Source organism: Cyprinus carpio, chromosome A23 (genome assembly GCF_018340385.1).
Source record: "Cyprinus carpio isolate SPL01 chromosome A23, ASM1834038v1, whole genome shotgun sequence".
In the NCBI taxonomy this organism is placed as follows: Eukaryota; Metazoa; Chordata; class Actinopteri; order Cypriniformes; family Cyprinidae; genus Cyprinus; species Cyprinus carpio.
Window position 1 is genome coordinate 1,006,681 of NC_056594.1, and position 17,795 is coordinate 1,024,475.

Sequence of the window (17,795 nt, forward strand, 5' to 3'; positions counted from 1 at the left end):
TTAATGTGTCTGGCTTCTGGTATCTTCCGCTTCCAGCTATTTTTAGCTGTACAAAACAGATTGTTTTGCTGCTTAATATTGAAACTGGTGTTTCGTACCATATTATTTAACGTATTAACACACTGGTTTGTAGTGCAAAGAGTTTTACCGTTTACTGGAATTTGTTTTTCTTCTCGTTCTTTCCCTACAGCAGCTAATGAACTGGAAGTCTCGCACATTCACAGAAAACGGCTTACTTCAGTGTTGAAAAATGAGGTGGATATTCTTGACAAAATAAATAATTATGTCACTTTTAGCCCAAATGCAGCGGCTATCCCCTAACAGCATGAGCCACAATATTGTAACATTGCACCTGTGCTCTTATTTGACTCTGTGCCCCCTTACCTTATATTGCATTCCTCTTTTCTAATACATAATGAAGCACACGGCACCTAAGCATTTGCACTTTTTGTCTGTTATTGCTCACATTGCCTACAGATCACTTCCTACAGTTGCAAATGTACTTTGCTTTTCTATTAGAAATTTGGCAGACATTGTGCGTTTGCAAAAGGGAAAATACAAACGGTGATGCAAGATTTACAATTGCCTTTAGATTATGTCACTATTAATGCTTCCACTTATGGAAAACATAATTGAAAATACAATTTGCAATTCATTTTGAAAATAGTCCAGAAAATGCTTCCATAGTTATTAATGCATTTGCATATATTTAGAGTATGAGTCCAGCTCAAGACCTTAAAATTCAAATGAGCAAATTAATCTTTCAGTCCTGATGAAAATTGTCACAGCCAATAGAATAGAATAGAGCTTCAAAAAAATACAATAATAATAATAATAATAAAAAAAAACTTGAAATAATGAACCTGAGTATAATAGAACAATGTATTGTTTTACCAGTGAATGTGGAGCTAATGCAAACTATATGTGGACTAAGTGGACAGCCTGTGTTTTCACCAGGATGTCATTCCAAATTGATGCATTACAGAACTGTGCATTGTAGACACGCCCACCTTATGTGAACTACAACTCCCAGCAACCATCACTCTAATGTGACGTCTGCACGTCATTTTTTTAAAACTGAAATTTACTTCTCCACAACCATAATTAACATATTTTGTAGATACTATAAAATTAATTAAACATATATGTAAATATAAAAACACGTTATCTACGTTTTATGCCTTTACTTTGACTAAAAATTACCCGAAGCGGGGAAACTACAAATCTTCGTCTCCCAGAAACTACATCTCCCAGGATGTCCGGGTAAGTAATGATGACGATGAATTTACTCTGCGAAACATGGATTGCGGCGACATGAGTAGTTTAGTTTTGTGTTTTTCCCCCTGTATGTCTAATGATTGTTTGTGTTTGTGAGCACGATGAGTTTGAGGAGTCGCGCTGCTGTGATCGCTGTGTTATCGGTTATATTGACGGCTGAACTCGGGCGGTGTGCGGCAGCAGATGATCAGAAACACAGTAAAAACGATAAAGATCCTGCCAATAATGAAGCTGTCATTGATTTACAGCATGAGAATACTGCTGATGGGCACGGAGAGCAGCTGAGCAGGTATTATTCAGCAGTTTAACAGCAGAAAGAGCGTGTGAAGTGGCGTACAGTGACGAATATATTTAATAATATATATATATATATATATATATATATATATATATATATATATATATATATATATATATATATATATATATATAATTTTTTTTTTTTTTTTTTTTTTTTTTTGCACATGTATATAGTAACCACTCAGTATTGCAGTGTATATATCAAAAATACCATGGTATTACTACCTGAATCCATCACTGTACCACGATACAGCCCCAGTATACACCTGTCTACAGTTATAGGCCTGAATATTATGATGTGAATATGATAATTCTTCTGCCTGGATCATGATCTAGCATTTAGAAATGCTATCTATAGCTGACTAAATTAATTCACAGCCTTGATATGAATGATTAATATATTTCCATTAGATAAACTGGGCCAATTTTTGTCACGGAGATGTATGCTTGTATTATGAAGTAAAATATAATCATATTTTATGCAATACAATATAAAATATATCCCTCTGACAGGTTAAATGACACGGAAAGCTCCAGCAATGACACGCTTCAATCCACCACACCTGTGCCCAAGCCCACGACCCCCGAGCCTCCCAAAGATGAGCCCATCCTGCCGGTGCAGACGGGCGTCAAGGCCCAGGAGGAGGAGCAGTCCAGCGGCATGAGCATTTTCTTCAGCCTGCTGGTCATCGGTGGGTAGAACCAGACGTTTTAAAGATAGACATGACCTACCTCAGTGTGAAACTGACAATGTGTTACATTAATCCTGTTTGTTTGATCTTTTTTTAATTAAAGTGGAAATCTGTTTACTAAATAATGTAAACTTGACTGACTGCTTCAGTTGCACTTTAAGGGAAACTGAATCTGCTAACTGGAGATGGTCAGTGTTTTGATCTTGGTGAGTGGGACACACAGGCCACACAAAACCAGCTGAAATTCCTCTCCAACTCATTTTCTGTTAATCATCTCGAGTCATTATCATGACTTTAAAGAGATGGTTGGCGACTCCGTTGCTAAGGTTCTGTTTTGTGTGATGTCGCAGTGAAACCTGTCGTTTGTGTTTTGTGTCATTTAAAGCTCAGAGGTTTCAGGTTACGTGTTGATGTTTTGGGATCGGCCCTCTGCGGTGATGCGTCTTCCTGTGATGTCATCAATGTTAGAGCTGGATTGTTTGTGATTGAATGAGCTCCACTCCTCCTGAGTGTAGTCAGGCTCTACATATGTTTTCAGCTCTGTTACCCTTGAATTAGTTCAGAATGTCTTGGATACTAGAGGTTTAATCTAGGTTGAAGTGTAATTATAAACCTGCACAACACATCACATCACTACGGGTCACAGTGACGCAGCACCATCGCATGCTCTCTTGTCTTTTTACCCTTTAGAGAACATAGACATATGATATTGTTTATTGAAAAGTCTTATTTATTTGTTATTTATTTATTGCATTTCTTTAATGATTTTAAACACAAAACATTTAAGAAAAAGGGACAAAAAGAGAAGACACTGAAGAAGCATATGTACAGACATGTAAATAAATGTGTAATAACATTAAAACAAAAAAAAGCATAAAGTTGTAATTATTACTCATATGATGCTGTTCAAACGTTGTAGGTCAGTAAGATTTTTTAAATATTTTTGAAAGAAATGCTCAGCAAGATCTCTTTTATTTGATAAAAAATGCAGTAAAATCTGATAAAAGAACAGATTTCTATGTGAATATCTGTTAAACTGTAATTTATTTCTGTGATGCGCAGCTGGATTTTTGAACTAAGTATTTAGTGCTGTACATGCTCATACTTTTCATGTTCATACTTTTCAGTTGGCCAAGATTTCTAAAAATCCTTTCTTTGTATTGGTCTTAAGTAATATTCTAATTTTTCTGAGATACTGAATTTGGGATTTTCATTAGTTGTCAGTTATAATCATCAAAATTAAAAGAAAAAAAACATTTGAAATATATCAGTCTGTGTGTAATTAATGAATATAATATACAAGTTTCACTTTTTGAATGGAATTAGTGAAATAAATAAACTTTTTGATGATATTCTAATTATATGACCAGCACCTGTATGTATTTTTTCTTTTATTTATTTTCTCAGGTATCTGTATTATATTGGTGCACCTGCTGATCAAATTCAAGCTGCACTTTTGCCTGAGAGTGTGGCTGTGGTTTCGCTGGGTAAGTGACTTTTTGATCTCATTCCTGTCAACTTTTACCAAGCAGTTGCGGTAACATTTTAAACTGTTCCATTCAATGCTGGTGAAGTATTTGATTTAGCCAGTCATAATGATAAAAACAGCATGTGTTCCTGTTGCATGTGACTAAACAGTGTGTCTTTAGAAATGAGATCACTCTGTTTTATGAGCAATCAATTAACTGATCAATAATGAATAGAGCTGCATAAGATACAGAGAGGACAAGAACGGGAGGGGACGACCGAAGTACACACACATATTCCATTCATGTGAAGCAGTAAAATAATTAGTCATCACTGAAAATAAACTGCTATCAGGTCAAGAGAAGGTGTGTATGTAACGATTTACGCTCCCCTGTCCTGTTTCACAATGTTGTGCAACCTGAGTCTGAATGAACACGAATCTAGTTCCTCTTAGATTGCATGTGGATTGATCAATTCCTCTTAGAGTGCAAGCCTGTTGATATTCACAGAGTAAACCAGTTAGTCCACCAAAACATCAAGATCCTCTCATCATTTACTCACCTTGAAGTCATTCTAAGCCTGCGTGACTTCCTTTCTTTTGTGGGAAGAAAGAACTGAACAGTTCTGGTTACCATTGACTTTCATAGACCTTAGTCACAGTATATGATGCATTGAATTTTACAAGTATGAAAACGAGGCCATGAGGGATAGACTTACAGACAGAATGGCACACACTGTATAAAGTTTCTAAATTGTGTGTAGTTTTCGAAAATCACAACTTTCAGAACTGTTTTTGTTTACTCAAGTTTTTTTCTGAACATTTGTCTTGTTGTTAAACTACAGAGCAATCCATTTAACACTCAGTTTAGTTCTATCCCTCACAGTTTCATCCCTGGCAGACATTAAAAATGGAGCTACCCTTTGATTTATGAAAGAAAAAAAATCTTAAATAACTTTTTTTTATGTTTCACAGAAAGATTTGGTATGGAATTGCATGATAAAAAATATAAATGAATTTAATTTTTTTAGGTGAACTATCTCTTTATATACAGTTGTGCTCATAAGTTTGCATAACCCTTGAAGAATATGCAAAATATTAATAATTTTCACAGAATAAGAGGGATCATGAAAATTGCGTGTTGTTTTTTTTATGTAGTACTGTCTTGAATAAGCCATTTCACGTAACATATGTTTGTATATACTCCACAAGATAAAATAACTAAAAATGACCCCGTTCAAAAGTTTACACACCCTTGAATCTTAATGCTGTGTGCGGTTGCCTGGATGATCCACGACTGTTTTTATGTTTTGTGTTAGTTGTTCAGGAGTCCCTTGTTTGTCCTGAACGGTTAAACTGCCTGTTATTCTCCAAGTCCTGCTCCTGCACATTCTTTGGTTTTCCAGCATCATCTGCATATCTGAACCCTCTCCAGCAGTGACTGTGTGATTTTGAGATCCATCTTTTCACACTGAGGACAATCAAGGAGCTCCTACATAACTATTACTAAAATTCAAAACATTTAATGATGCCCAAGAAGGAAACAGTGCACTAATAGCCGGGGTGGGGGGGAATATATGAACAGGATGATGATGATGATGATGATGTGTAAATTTTTCTTATTTTGATTAAAGATCATATATATATTTTTTTTTTTTACATTTAGCACTGCACTTCAGAAGCTACATAAATACATACATGTTTCCCAAAAAAACAAAATAAGGAGAATTTACCCTGAACACCCAATTCAAAACGTTTTCACCTTAAAGCATCGTGTTTCCTTCTGGAGCATCAGTGAATGTTTGAACCTTTTTAAATAGCTGTGTTTGAGTGCCTTAATTGTCCTCAGTGTGAAAAGATGGATCTCAAAATCACAGTCACTGCTGGAAAAGGTTCAGATATGCAGAAGATGCTGGAAAACCAAAGAATGTGCAGGAGCAGGAGGATTTTTCTGAAGAACAGCAGGCAGTTGAACTGTTCAGTACAAACAAGGGACTCAAGAACAACCATCACAAAACATAAAAACAGTCGTGGATCATCCATGAAACGACACAGATTATTAAGATTCAAGGGTATGTAAACTTTTGAAAAGGGTCATTTTTATAAATTCACTTATAATTTTGTCTTGTGGAGTATATGTAAACATCTGTTATGTGTAATAGCTTATTCAAGACAGTACTTAATAAAAAAATAACATGCTCAGGGCTCCAAACTAAAACGGTCGACCATAAATATTTATTTGCGAGTGCCGTTTTTGTTGAGGTCGCCACTGGTGTCTACCTGCGGAGGGCTCCTCAGGATTTAAGCCCAAAAAAATATTCTCAGGCGGCTGATTTGCTTCATTCTAGCAGCGCCCCGTCTGTGATAAAACGAGCTCGGGCCGAAGGTTAATACACACAACTACACCGAGTGTGGACCTGCCGCGTGTACAGCAGCTTTCAGACGAGATCGGCCCATAGAGAAAAAGCCGTCTGTCAGCCAGAAGTGTTTTGTAGAGTCGGCGCGGCTCTGGCCCATTATCTTGTGTGTGTTGACACTTTTTAATAAACAAAGTGCCAGCTTTAAAATGATTCCAAATTCACTACGAAATTCAAACAATAAATACAGTTTTGGCGCTCTTTAATGTGGCAGGCGGGGTTGCTTTAGCGTACCTTCTATCATACCTTGCTCTTTACTACTGTAGTACATAATGAACATGAATTAACATCAAAAGGTAGGCTATTTTATAAGAGAGCCTACAGTACAACTTACTGAAATTTCTCATGTAAAAGCTCATTCAGTGTTTCAAACTGCAGAAAATGTGTAAAGCTACATTGCAACGTATTATACGTTTACCTCAGAATAACCATTCAGTGTCCATGAGCTCATCAGTCAGCTAGAAAAATAACTATAAAGAGGAGCATTTTGCTATATCTATGTGCTATTACATATGAATATTTTTACTTAACCTGTTGTCTACATGATTCAACTCCTCCTATAAAATTGCATTTTACTAATTAAAAAAACAGACTGAAAGTGTGAAAGACATACTCTTAAAAATAAAGGTGCTTAAAAGGTTCTTCACGGAACCATTTTTGGTTCCTCAAAGAAGCATTCAGTCAAAGGTTCTTTAAAGAACCATCCCTTTCTCAACTTTTTTATAATCTGAAGAACCTTCTTTTGCCGCAAAGAACCTTTTGTGAAATGTAAAGGTTCTTTATAATACCATTTAGACAAAAAAGGTTCTTCTATGGCATTATAAAGCAACTTTATTGTTAAGCGTGTATGACAACATTTAAAGGATGCATTGAGGAGGAGCCCAAACTACACTCAGTGGCCAACTGATGCTTATGGTCCATAATACTGGTACAGATTCTGTGTAATAAACAGTGCGTGACTGTATATTTCAAGTTGGAAAATGCATTTAGTTCCCACTTTAAGTGAACCTTAGTTCCCAAGTCATCTACATTATGGATTAAAATGCTGATAAAGTCAAGAAAAGATGAAACATAAACACATGACAGTATGATTGAAATGTTAAAATGTAAATAAATAAATAAATAATAATAATAGTAAAATAAATAAAACACGTTTATTCTGTTGCACCTAAAAAAATATTTTTTTCTTATAGGAGCCAATGGATCCTTACTCGATTTTTTTTTTTTTTTTTTTTTTTTTTGGAGCCCTGAATGCTATTTTCATGATTCATAACATTTTGCATATTATGCAAGGGGTATGTAAACTTATGAGCACAACTGTATGTTTGGCTAGCATTGTCACAAACAACAAATTGATGTTCCTCTTGGTTCATTTAGCCTTTTCTTTTGTATATAATTCATATAGCAGCTAATTTCTTGATCACAGGGTAGTTTGTATTTGGCTTTTGTTTTGCAGGGATTCTGATGGGAGCGTTTATCAAGATCATCGAGTCGCAGCAGTTGGCCAACTGGAAGGTAGGATCATCTCGTCATCACTATAAACCACAAGCGATGCTGTTAGCTCTGTCTGAAGGTTTGGTTTTTGCCCTGTTCATTCCTGGTATTAACATCAGCCTTTGGTGATCCAATCACAAGTGTGGCTTTAGACCTGCTCCCATCTCCTGTGATCACTTGTGATGGGATTTCAGCAGGTTGTGGAGGATCTTTTCTTACTAAGCCAGTGTGTTTTTGCATGTTGATGCAAGATTTGTTGACAATGTGCTATGAAGTTTTGTTCATGTACACTACTGTGCAAAACTGTATTTTTTCAATGCTTCAGAGTGCATTCAGATTATTAAAAGTGACAGTAAAGACTTTTACAAATGCAATGCACTCTGTGATAAGCATCAAACTTCCCCTACTAATGGCAACCTTATGCACTCAAATATGAAACAGTGATGAACTATATCTGTTAATGGGAGTGGAGATCAGTTCAAATACACTGAGGAGTGGCCAGTGAGTCATTACCGTTGTGGCCTTGCCTTGGTCTAGACATCGAACCTCTGGTTGACGCATGGGAATGGTATCTGTAAGATAAATATGAGCATGAATATGTTATGTAACATATGATTAGGAAAATAAATATTTGCAGTATAATGACCGCTATGATGTGCATTTTACCATAGTAAACACATTCCATTTGTAGATTGCAAATATGTATTTGTCAGGTATGGCCCACAAATATAAACTAGGGATAATAAGGCTGAATTTCTTAATAATAAAAATAACAATAATTGTTATAATAAGTTGTCCAGCCATTGTCCAGTTCACATGATCAAAGATATATTTATTGATATTTAGAATTACCATGGAAAATAACCATTCTTGACATAGTAACGAGATACATTCATTTATTCTAATGTAACCTGCGCGTTTTAATGAGATTTTCCTAAACATGTTGGAACATTAGTTTTGCAAGCAGAGGAAGTCATTCCATGTGCTTCCCCCTTCCCTTCCTCTCTTTTTTCATTCTCTTTCTGTCTCTTGTTTCGTTCTCTCCACATCACAGTGTCTTTGTTTCTTTCTCTAGCTCTAGTTTTCCTCTCATGCCTGCCTCTCTTTTCTCTTCCTCTCTCCACCTTTTCATCTCTCTCTCTGTTTCGGGCCTTAATTAACATTTTTGGCTGGAATGTGAGGTGATGCCGGGCTCTGTGAGTACAGAGCTTCCTTTTGTTTCAGGAAGTCTAAAGGTCGAGAGGGCCCCTCAGTTCTCAGTGTTTGGGTAACCAGAGACCCTCTCGATGAACCACTCAACTGGAGCGTGTCTCTGCTTCATTCCCTCTAAACTGTGCTTCAACTCTTTATAGAGCACTGATTCTAGAGATGTAGCGTGAGCAGGTGTTTCTAGTCAGCACATAATGTACAAAGCTACATATTTTAAAAACAGACTATCGTTTCAGGCAGCCAACTAGTCGGTTTTGAAAATATGAAATTTTGCAAGACCGTATGTAAATTTGGCTCATCTGAGCACAGCCAGGTGCTTATCTCAGGGCACCGTCACATTAGACATGTTCTTGTGTTCAGGAGCAGCTGGATGGAGAGAGATGGAATGAAACGATGCGGATGATTATTTTTTTAAAAAAAAGTGGAATTATTTGTAACTTTCTATGTACACACTTTCTGAAAAGTGCAATCCTCATGGTATAAGTGACGCAATTTGCCAAAGACTTCCATCTTTTTTATATCTTTGCTTCACAGGGCATCAATGTATAGCTGCAGCTCTCTTTGGGAGAGTTTTACCGTGAACACTGTCTAGCTGCTTAAGCACAGCTGGCTCTTAAAACATCACAACAAACAAAAGAAAAAACACTAAGACTGCTTTTGCAAATTGACTAATTGGCCACTGTAGCTGACAATCATGACCCATCTCCAGCTGCTAGCTAATAATAGGATCTACATTACCACAATTTTGGGGCCTAGTACTCGACCCCCTAATGACTCCAAACCCGTATATTATATAGTACCTCAAATACAGGATTTTTTTTTAAAACCCCATGATATTTCTCCGTTGTTGTTGGTGAATTTTATTTGAATATATGTCAACTAGACTTCAGATTGGAACCTGAAGGCTGACATTGATTTTTCCTGATTTTAAAATGTTTTCATAAATATCGGACCCTTATCTGACCATTTTGAGAACACAAATGAATATATTTTCAATGAAACCTGAAAGATTTCTATCCCTCCTTTGAAAGTCCATTATACCAAAACTTCCAAAAAAGTTCACGAAGACATAATAAAAATAAACTATGAATCCAAATGTGTGTTGTTCAAAGTTTATATGTGAATAATAATCAAAATTAAACTTGTTCATTATATAAAGTTATGGTGTTTCTACAGAAGACTTGGATTAAACCCCTCGATTCATATGCATTTCTTTTAAGGTTTCAGTCACACTTTATTCAAAGGTCCAATTATCTCTATTAACAAACCATTAACTACGACTTTTGCCTCAATAAACTCCTTATTTGTTGATTATTAAAGGGGTCATATGATGTTGCTAAAAAGAACATTATTTTGGGTATTTGGTGTAATGAAATGTGTTTGTGGTTTAAGGTTAAAAAACACATTATTTTCCACATACTGTACATTATTGTTTCTCCTCTATGCCCCGCCTTCTGAAACGTGTTGATTTTTACAAGGCTCATCGCTCTGAAAAGCGAGGTGTGCTCTGATTGGCCAGCTATCCAGTGCGTTGTGATTGGCTGAATGTTTCAAGCGTCTGACGGAAATGTTACGCCCCTCAACATATACTGTTATGTGTCCTGGTCAGAACAATGGCAAGACAGGACAAAAACAATAAAACCCATTACCACGAGGCAGTTGTTGCATCCAGTGGGGACATAATTACTGATTATAATGATTTATACTCTCTTTTTACGTGTTACGTTGCATATCGTGCTGTGTAAACATAAAACCATGTCTGCATTTGTGATCTGAGAAATGGCAAACTACAAGCGCTAACTTACTCTACACTGCTCAAAATTCGCGTTTGAATCATCAGTGACAAATCCTTTACATATGTAAACCTACTTACATACCTTGAGTCAGAAGCGCCAGACTGTCCTTGCAAAGAGTGAGGAATGGCGTAGCGGCTTGAGTGAGGAACAGCCAGGGGCTAGAGTGAGGAACAGCTGGGGGCTTGAGTAAGGAACGGCCCTCGGCTTGAGTGAGGAACGGCCAGTGAGGAACAGCCGGGGACTTGAGTAAGGAACAGCCCTCGGCTTGAGTGAGGAACAGCCGGGGGCTTGAGTAAGGAACGGCCCGCGGCTTGAGTGAGGAACGGCCCGCAGCTTGAGTAAGGAACGGCCCACAGCTTGAGTAAGGAACGGCCCACAGCTTGAGTGAGGAACAGTCAGGGGCTTGAGTGAGGAACAGCCGGGGGCTTGAGTAAGGAACGGCCCGCAGCTTGAGTGAGGAACAGCCGGGGGCTTGAGTGAGGAACAGCCCGTGAGGAACAGTCGGGGGCTTGGGTGAGGAACAGTCGGGGGCTTGAGTGAGGAACAGTCGGGGGCTTGAGTGAGGAACAGTCGGGGGCTTGGGTGAGGAACAGCTGGGGGCTTGAGTAAGAAACAGCCCGCAGCTTGAGTGAGGAACAGCCGGGGGCTTGAGTGAAGAACAGCCCGTGAGGAACAGCCGGGGGCTTGAGTAAGGAATGGCCCTTGGCTTGAGTGAGGAACAGTCGGGGGCTTGGGTGAGGAACAGTCGGGGGCTTGGGTGAGGAACAGCCGGGGGCTTGAGTGAGGAACAGTCGGGGGCTTGGGTGAGGAACAGTCGGGGGCTTGAGTAAGGAACGGCCGGCAGCTTGAGTGTTTAAACGAGGCATTTAGGAGGGCGTGGATGAGGCTTAACTTTTATAAAGAATATCTCTTTGGATTTGAGACTTTAGTCTTTGCAACTTCACAGATCTTCTTTATGCACCAAGAGCTTGTAACACTCCAAAGAGTAAGGAAAACTTGAACTCGCATCATATGACCCCTTTAATAGTTAGTAAGGTAGTTGTTAAGTTTAGGTATTGTGTAGGATTAGGGATGTAGAATATGATATGCAGAAAAAGTACTAATAAACAAACAATATGTTAATAATAGACATGCTAATAAGCAACTAGTTAATCATCAGAATTGGTCCCTATACTAAAGTGTTATCAAGATTTCTTAATTTTGAATTAATTTGATAAATATTTATTTTTGAAGCATCAAAGTTTTGGTGCAATGGACTTTCAATGGAGGAATAAATCTCTCTCAGGATTCATTACAAAGATAATTTCTTTTTTCCCCCAGAGATGACCAAAAGTATTATAGGATTGAAATGACATGAAGATGAGTAATTGGTGTCAGAATTTTCACTTCTGGGTACACTATCCCTTTAAAACACGAACTCTGTATTGTTGGCAGCGTTGTTTTTTTCCGTTAAAGCACATGAACATGTTGAAAGCTTTATTTTGTTTCATAGGTGTGGATAGACCTCTCAGCGACAGTTTTCTATTTAGCCCGGCCCCTTGATGTTAATAATCTTTCCCAAATGTTTTGTTCCACTTTTTTTTTTTAAGTCAGATGTTAAACTAAAAACTTGATAAGTAAGCACAAAAAAATGTTGGGTGAAATAAAAACACTTCCATCCAATTAAAAATCAATTATGTCAGCATTGTTCAGATTGTACAGAACATTTCTACAGAGCCTGTAGCAGTGCATCCTGGGATTGCCCTGGGCTCCAGGAGCGGTTTAAAACCCACTGGTTTGCAGTAATTTCCAGCTCTGAGAATGCAATGTGCGTTCAGAAAAGTGTCAGGCACATTTTTCTCAGCTCAGTCTTGCATAGCTAAAAGTGTTTGCATTCACATACTTGCGTAGACAGTGTTTGTGACTTTATCCATGAAGATTAATGCTTCTGATTGCAGCAATCTTATAAAGCAGTATCATTTTGCTGTCCTCTGATTGTAACAGCTTTGGCATCAGAAGCTTTCCTATCATGCTTAAATATGTTGCTGCAGTCACAACAAAGATTTAGAGATGCGAACAGAAGTGCTATATTATCACTGATTGTTGCAACGTGCTGGAGCTGCTTGGTTAGCAGCCACCAACCGCTTACTTTAGCTCTCACACAGAGCCTTAGGTTTATGTGCTACACGCCTACACAAATCCTAATTCCTCTAATGTTTCTGTGCTGTTCTCAAAACTGGTCCCATGAATTGTTTGAAACTGTTATGAACCAAATAGTAGCTTTTTCCTCCCTCAGTGATTGGCAAAAGTGTTTAAACATTGTGGAACTGAAAGAGAATGTGGCAGAGCAAGGCCTCCCTGCACAGGAACTTGAAGAAAGAGAGCATGCAAATAATGAAATGTGGTTCACTGGTGGTTACATGCATGAAGTGTGTCTTTATGCCTGCATTATTTTCACAGAAACACAGTTCTGCTTTGTACTCAAGTATAATGTATGCATTTACATGCACATGCATCTAATTTGTTTTAATTTAAAATGATAATGTAAAAATAATGAAATTTGAAAAAAATGACAAACTCGCCGTGTCTAGGACTCTATGAGTCATGATAAAGATTTATAACGTTATACATTTCTATTTCAGCAGGCAACTATTTTTACAGCTACATTACTGGTCCAGCCAATTGTATGTATATACAATTACAAATGATTATATATAAATCGTTACTTTGTTGTTTTACATACATGCACACAGATATTTTTTCATACACGACATAGTCGTGAGATGCAAGAAACATATGGCAAGAAATCTGTAGACTCGTCCTTAACAACAAAGACAATACTTTATTGAACCTTTTCTAGTAAGAAGTGTGCGCTGCAAACACAAGTTTCTGTCCAGTCCGCTCATTTTATCACATTTAACCACAGCTGTCATCGTTTTTTTTGTCTTGATGTTGATTTCTGTCAAGTCCGCTCATTCTAATTTGAGGCTGTATTATGCAGATTCTGGCACCCAACATCACAACAAGATGATATTTTAAGCTCCTTACGTAGCCGAATCTGTGCTGGTTTGAATGGGCCGCCTCCAGTTTCCTCTTTGTTTTGCTGCCTCCAGCTAGCGCTGTGACGTCGGCTGACCCTAGTTACCTGTGGTTGCCTGGCCATGCGTCACTCAGAAAACAACAGGCCAATCAGAAGAGAGGCTCATGAATATTAATTAGACAGGCCAAAATAGACCTGTTCTCAGCAGAGCTCCTGAGAGAGGAGCTGTACAAATATATTGAGATGGTTTTTCGGTACTTATTCCACAAATATATATTCTTAAGGACATCAAAACCTAAAATAAAACTCCAGAAAGGTGTACAATATGTGACCTTTAACCACTGATTTCTAGTTGTGTCCTCTTTAGTCTTTTCAGAATGAAGCATCATATGTGAGTCTGTTTGTTCAAGTACACTTGGTCATTTTTCTTTCTTTCTTTCTTTCTTTCGCAGGAAGAAGAGATGTTTCGTCCAAATATGTTTTTCCTGTTACTTCTACCGCCAATCATTTTTGAGTCTGGATACTCATTACATAAGGTAAAAAATACTGTAATTTTAAACATTTTCAAAAAACAACAACAACAAAAAAAAAACAACCATAAATAAGAGAAGAGAGAATCTGAATTTAATGTAATAAAAAGAAAGAAAGAGTAGCAAGAAAGCGTATTTTTCTGTGGCTTTCTCCTCATGGGCTGCACATGAGAGCAAACACACAGCTTGACAAGAGTTTTTCAGTTCACTGCAAATTACTGTGCTCAACCGGTCTTTCAATAAATCAAGTTCATTACAGAAGTTTGTTGGGAAGACTAATTAAATAAAATGGTAACACTTTATTTTAAGAACCTATTCTCGCTATTAATTAGTTGCAAGCATATTGTCTGTTTGTTAGTACTTCTAAAGCACATATTAATGCCTTACTCTGCATGACTTTATTCTAGATCCCTTCATCCATTCCATCCCTAAACTAAACAACTACCTTACTGACTATTAATTAGCAGCAAACTAGGCGTTTATTGAGGGAAAAGTCATGGTTAAAAGTGAACTAGTGTTCCCTATTCTGAAGTGTTACTTGTTAATGGTTTTGTGGTAGTATTGGTTGCCCTCAAGCAATCAACTTCTGAGTCTGTATTCAGAGACATACAGCGATACACATAGAACGGAGATATGAATTGATCAAATTCTTATTCCACAGGGGAATTTCTTCCAAAACATAGGCTCGATCACGTTATTTGCCGTCTTTGGAACAGCGATCTCAGCCTTCATCGTGGGAGGGGGAATCTATTTCCTGGGACAGGTATCTTCTTACTGTTTTGTTAGGCATCAGCTGCGTATTCTCATGTCTTTACATGTAAACAGACGTGTAGTGAGTTCATTAAGTGGTTTATCTAGTTAGACTAGTTGGCACACCTTAACAGCTCCTTTGGTATGATTTCTTAACAATCATGACTGTTATGTTTCCGTGTGTCTCTTGAATAGGCTGATGTTATTTACAAGATGACAATGACAGACAGGTGAGAATATTGCTTGTGCAATTTTGAGCAAAACTATTAGAGGCTGTGTCTTCACCCCCCCCCCCTTATTTCCCCCTCCAGTTTTGCGTTTGGGTCTCTGATCTCCGCTGTGGATCCGGTCGCCACTATCGCCATATTTAACGCTCTGAACGTGGATCCTGTGCTCAATATGCTGGTGTTTGGAGAGAGCATCCTAAATGACGCGGTGTCCATCGTTTTAACAAAGTACGCCTCACTAAATCATCAAAACTCTTCTTCTGTCTTCCAGAAAGTCTTTTAGACGATTTTACAACCCCTGGTGCTGAAACCTAAAAGCAGTCTCATCCTCATTCTACATGTTTCCACTGAAAGAAAAATAGCTCTAGGCAGAAAAATCTGCTCTGCACCGGCCTCTAAAACCTGCTGGTCTCGAACCAGGAGCTGTAAACTACTGTTATTGGCCACAGGTAGTTAATGTCCCCAGAAAACAAAGCGGGTAACACTTTATTTTAAGGACACATTTTTGCTATTGATTAGTTGCTTATTAGCATGCATATTACTAGTATATTGTCTGTTTATTAGTTCTTATAAAGGACATATTAATGCCTTATTCTGCATGACCATTTTTTAGATCCCTTAATCCACTCCATACCTAAAATTAACAACTACCTCAATAACTATTAATAAGCAGCAGATTAGGAGTTAATAATGAATATGTGTTCCCTAATCTAAAGTGTTACCACAAAATCTCAAATGACCTCAGAACGTTGTCAATTCAAATGCAGACTGGTTCAAAAGAGGTTTGTAGACACTGTTTTGAAGTACTTCTGTGTGCTCACAGTCAGGGAAATTAAAGCATTTTAGTTTTCTCCGTGGAAAAGTCATAGAAAGAAATGAATTCTTAAAGGTTTAAGGAAATATTTTTGGATTACTAATATACCAGTAATAGCCTCTAGCCATGCGTGTGGAGTCCCACTCTTACAAGTTCTGTGTGTTACAGACGTTTGTAGGGAGCACTAATTAAATAAAAACACTTAATAGTTTGATAGGGTAGCAAACCATTTGTGAAGAATATCTGTTTTGTATTTGAATTTGAATTAGTTGCCCTCAAGCCATCAGCTTTTGAGTTTGTACTCAGAGATTGTGATTGTTATATAAACAGTCTGATGAATAATGTTCTTATTCTGCAGGGTAAATTTGTTTTTCATAAACATAGGCTTGACCATGTTATTCGCCGTATGTTTGACAAATATTTTGTTCTTTTTTTTTTTTCTTTTCTTTCTCACTTGGCAGCACTAAAACCACCAGAGCATATATTTACTTCTGGCAACCAGCCAAAATAAAAGCTTGCTGATTTAAGGTTTGAAAATGATAACAAAACAAAAAAAATCATATTAAATAAAATAATACTATTAAGGAAAATGTAAATTCAGCATTGTGTTTTAAATGTACTATAAAATAATATTTTTAATACTCACTTTTTAATTTAAAATATAGTATTATTACACTTTGTTGTTTTTTTATGAACAAATTTAACAAAGTGCAATAATATTTTTATTACTATTATTATTTTTTTTTTTTACAGTTTCAGTTGGGGTCAAAAGTTCCTTGAGACATTGCAGAATCTGCAAAATGTTAAAGTCGGCATGAAACAGAAGTTGAGATTGTCCTTTTTTCCCTATTGTGACTTATATCTGAGTGAAATGGATTCTGGAATGAGAAAAAAAATGTAGGCTGGGGCTTGATTTTGTTCTTCGGGAATTGATTGGATGGTTGGAAGTTGGGCGTTAACCAAATGGAGGCAGAAACGAGACAGACCACGATGGCCCCGCCCTCATGCCACAGCACATGACAGGAAGAGAAGAGAAGTCATTCCGAGGGGGGAGGGAAGGTTAACATATTTGATTAAAGATTACACTACAGAAGATACTTGCATGTTTCCAAGAAAACAAAATAAGTTCAATTTACCCTGATTTTCAAATTCAAAAAGTTTTCACCCCGGCTCTGAATGCATCTTGTTTCCTTCTGGAGCGTCAGTGACTGTTTGAACCTTCTGTAATAGTTGTGATTGAGTGCCTCAGTTGTCCTCAGTGTGAAAAGATGGTTCTCAAAATCACAGTCACTGCTGGGAGGGTTCAAATACACAAAAATGCTGCAAAACCAAAGAATTTGTGTGAGCTGAAGGATTTTTCTGAAGAACAGCAGGCAGTTGAACTGTTTAGGACAAACTCCTGAACAAAACAAAACAGCTGTAGATCTTCCAGGTTACAAGATTCAAGCGTATGTAAACTCGTGAACGGGGTAAATTCAACTATTATTTTCTCTTGTGGACTATATGTAAACGTATCTTATGTGAAATATCTTGTTCAGGTCACTAATAAATAAAAAAGAACATGCATTTTGTATGATCACTCTTATTTTTGTAAGATATTTAACATTTTGCAGATTCTGCAAGGTGTATGCAAACTTTTGACCTCAACTGACTAATTAGTGAGTGTGAGCACCAAACCAAATCAACAGGCGTTCTCATCAGAACCAGAAAAACTAATGTGCACCCTTGTCCATTACATTGAGTTAGTTACTAGGATTAAATGTCTTGAATACAATTTTTACAGTGCAAAATAGAGATAATGCAC

The 17,795-nt window shown here is 37.3% G+C and overlaps 1 pseudogene; it reads left to right on the plus strand.

Annotated features, from left to right (window-relative positions):
- Window positions 1-1,263: 1,263 nt before the first annotated feature.
- Window positions 1,264-17,795, plus strand: part of LOC109091058 — a 29,426-nt pseudogene continuing 12,894 nt past the window's right edge.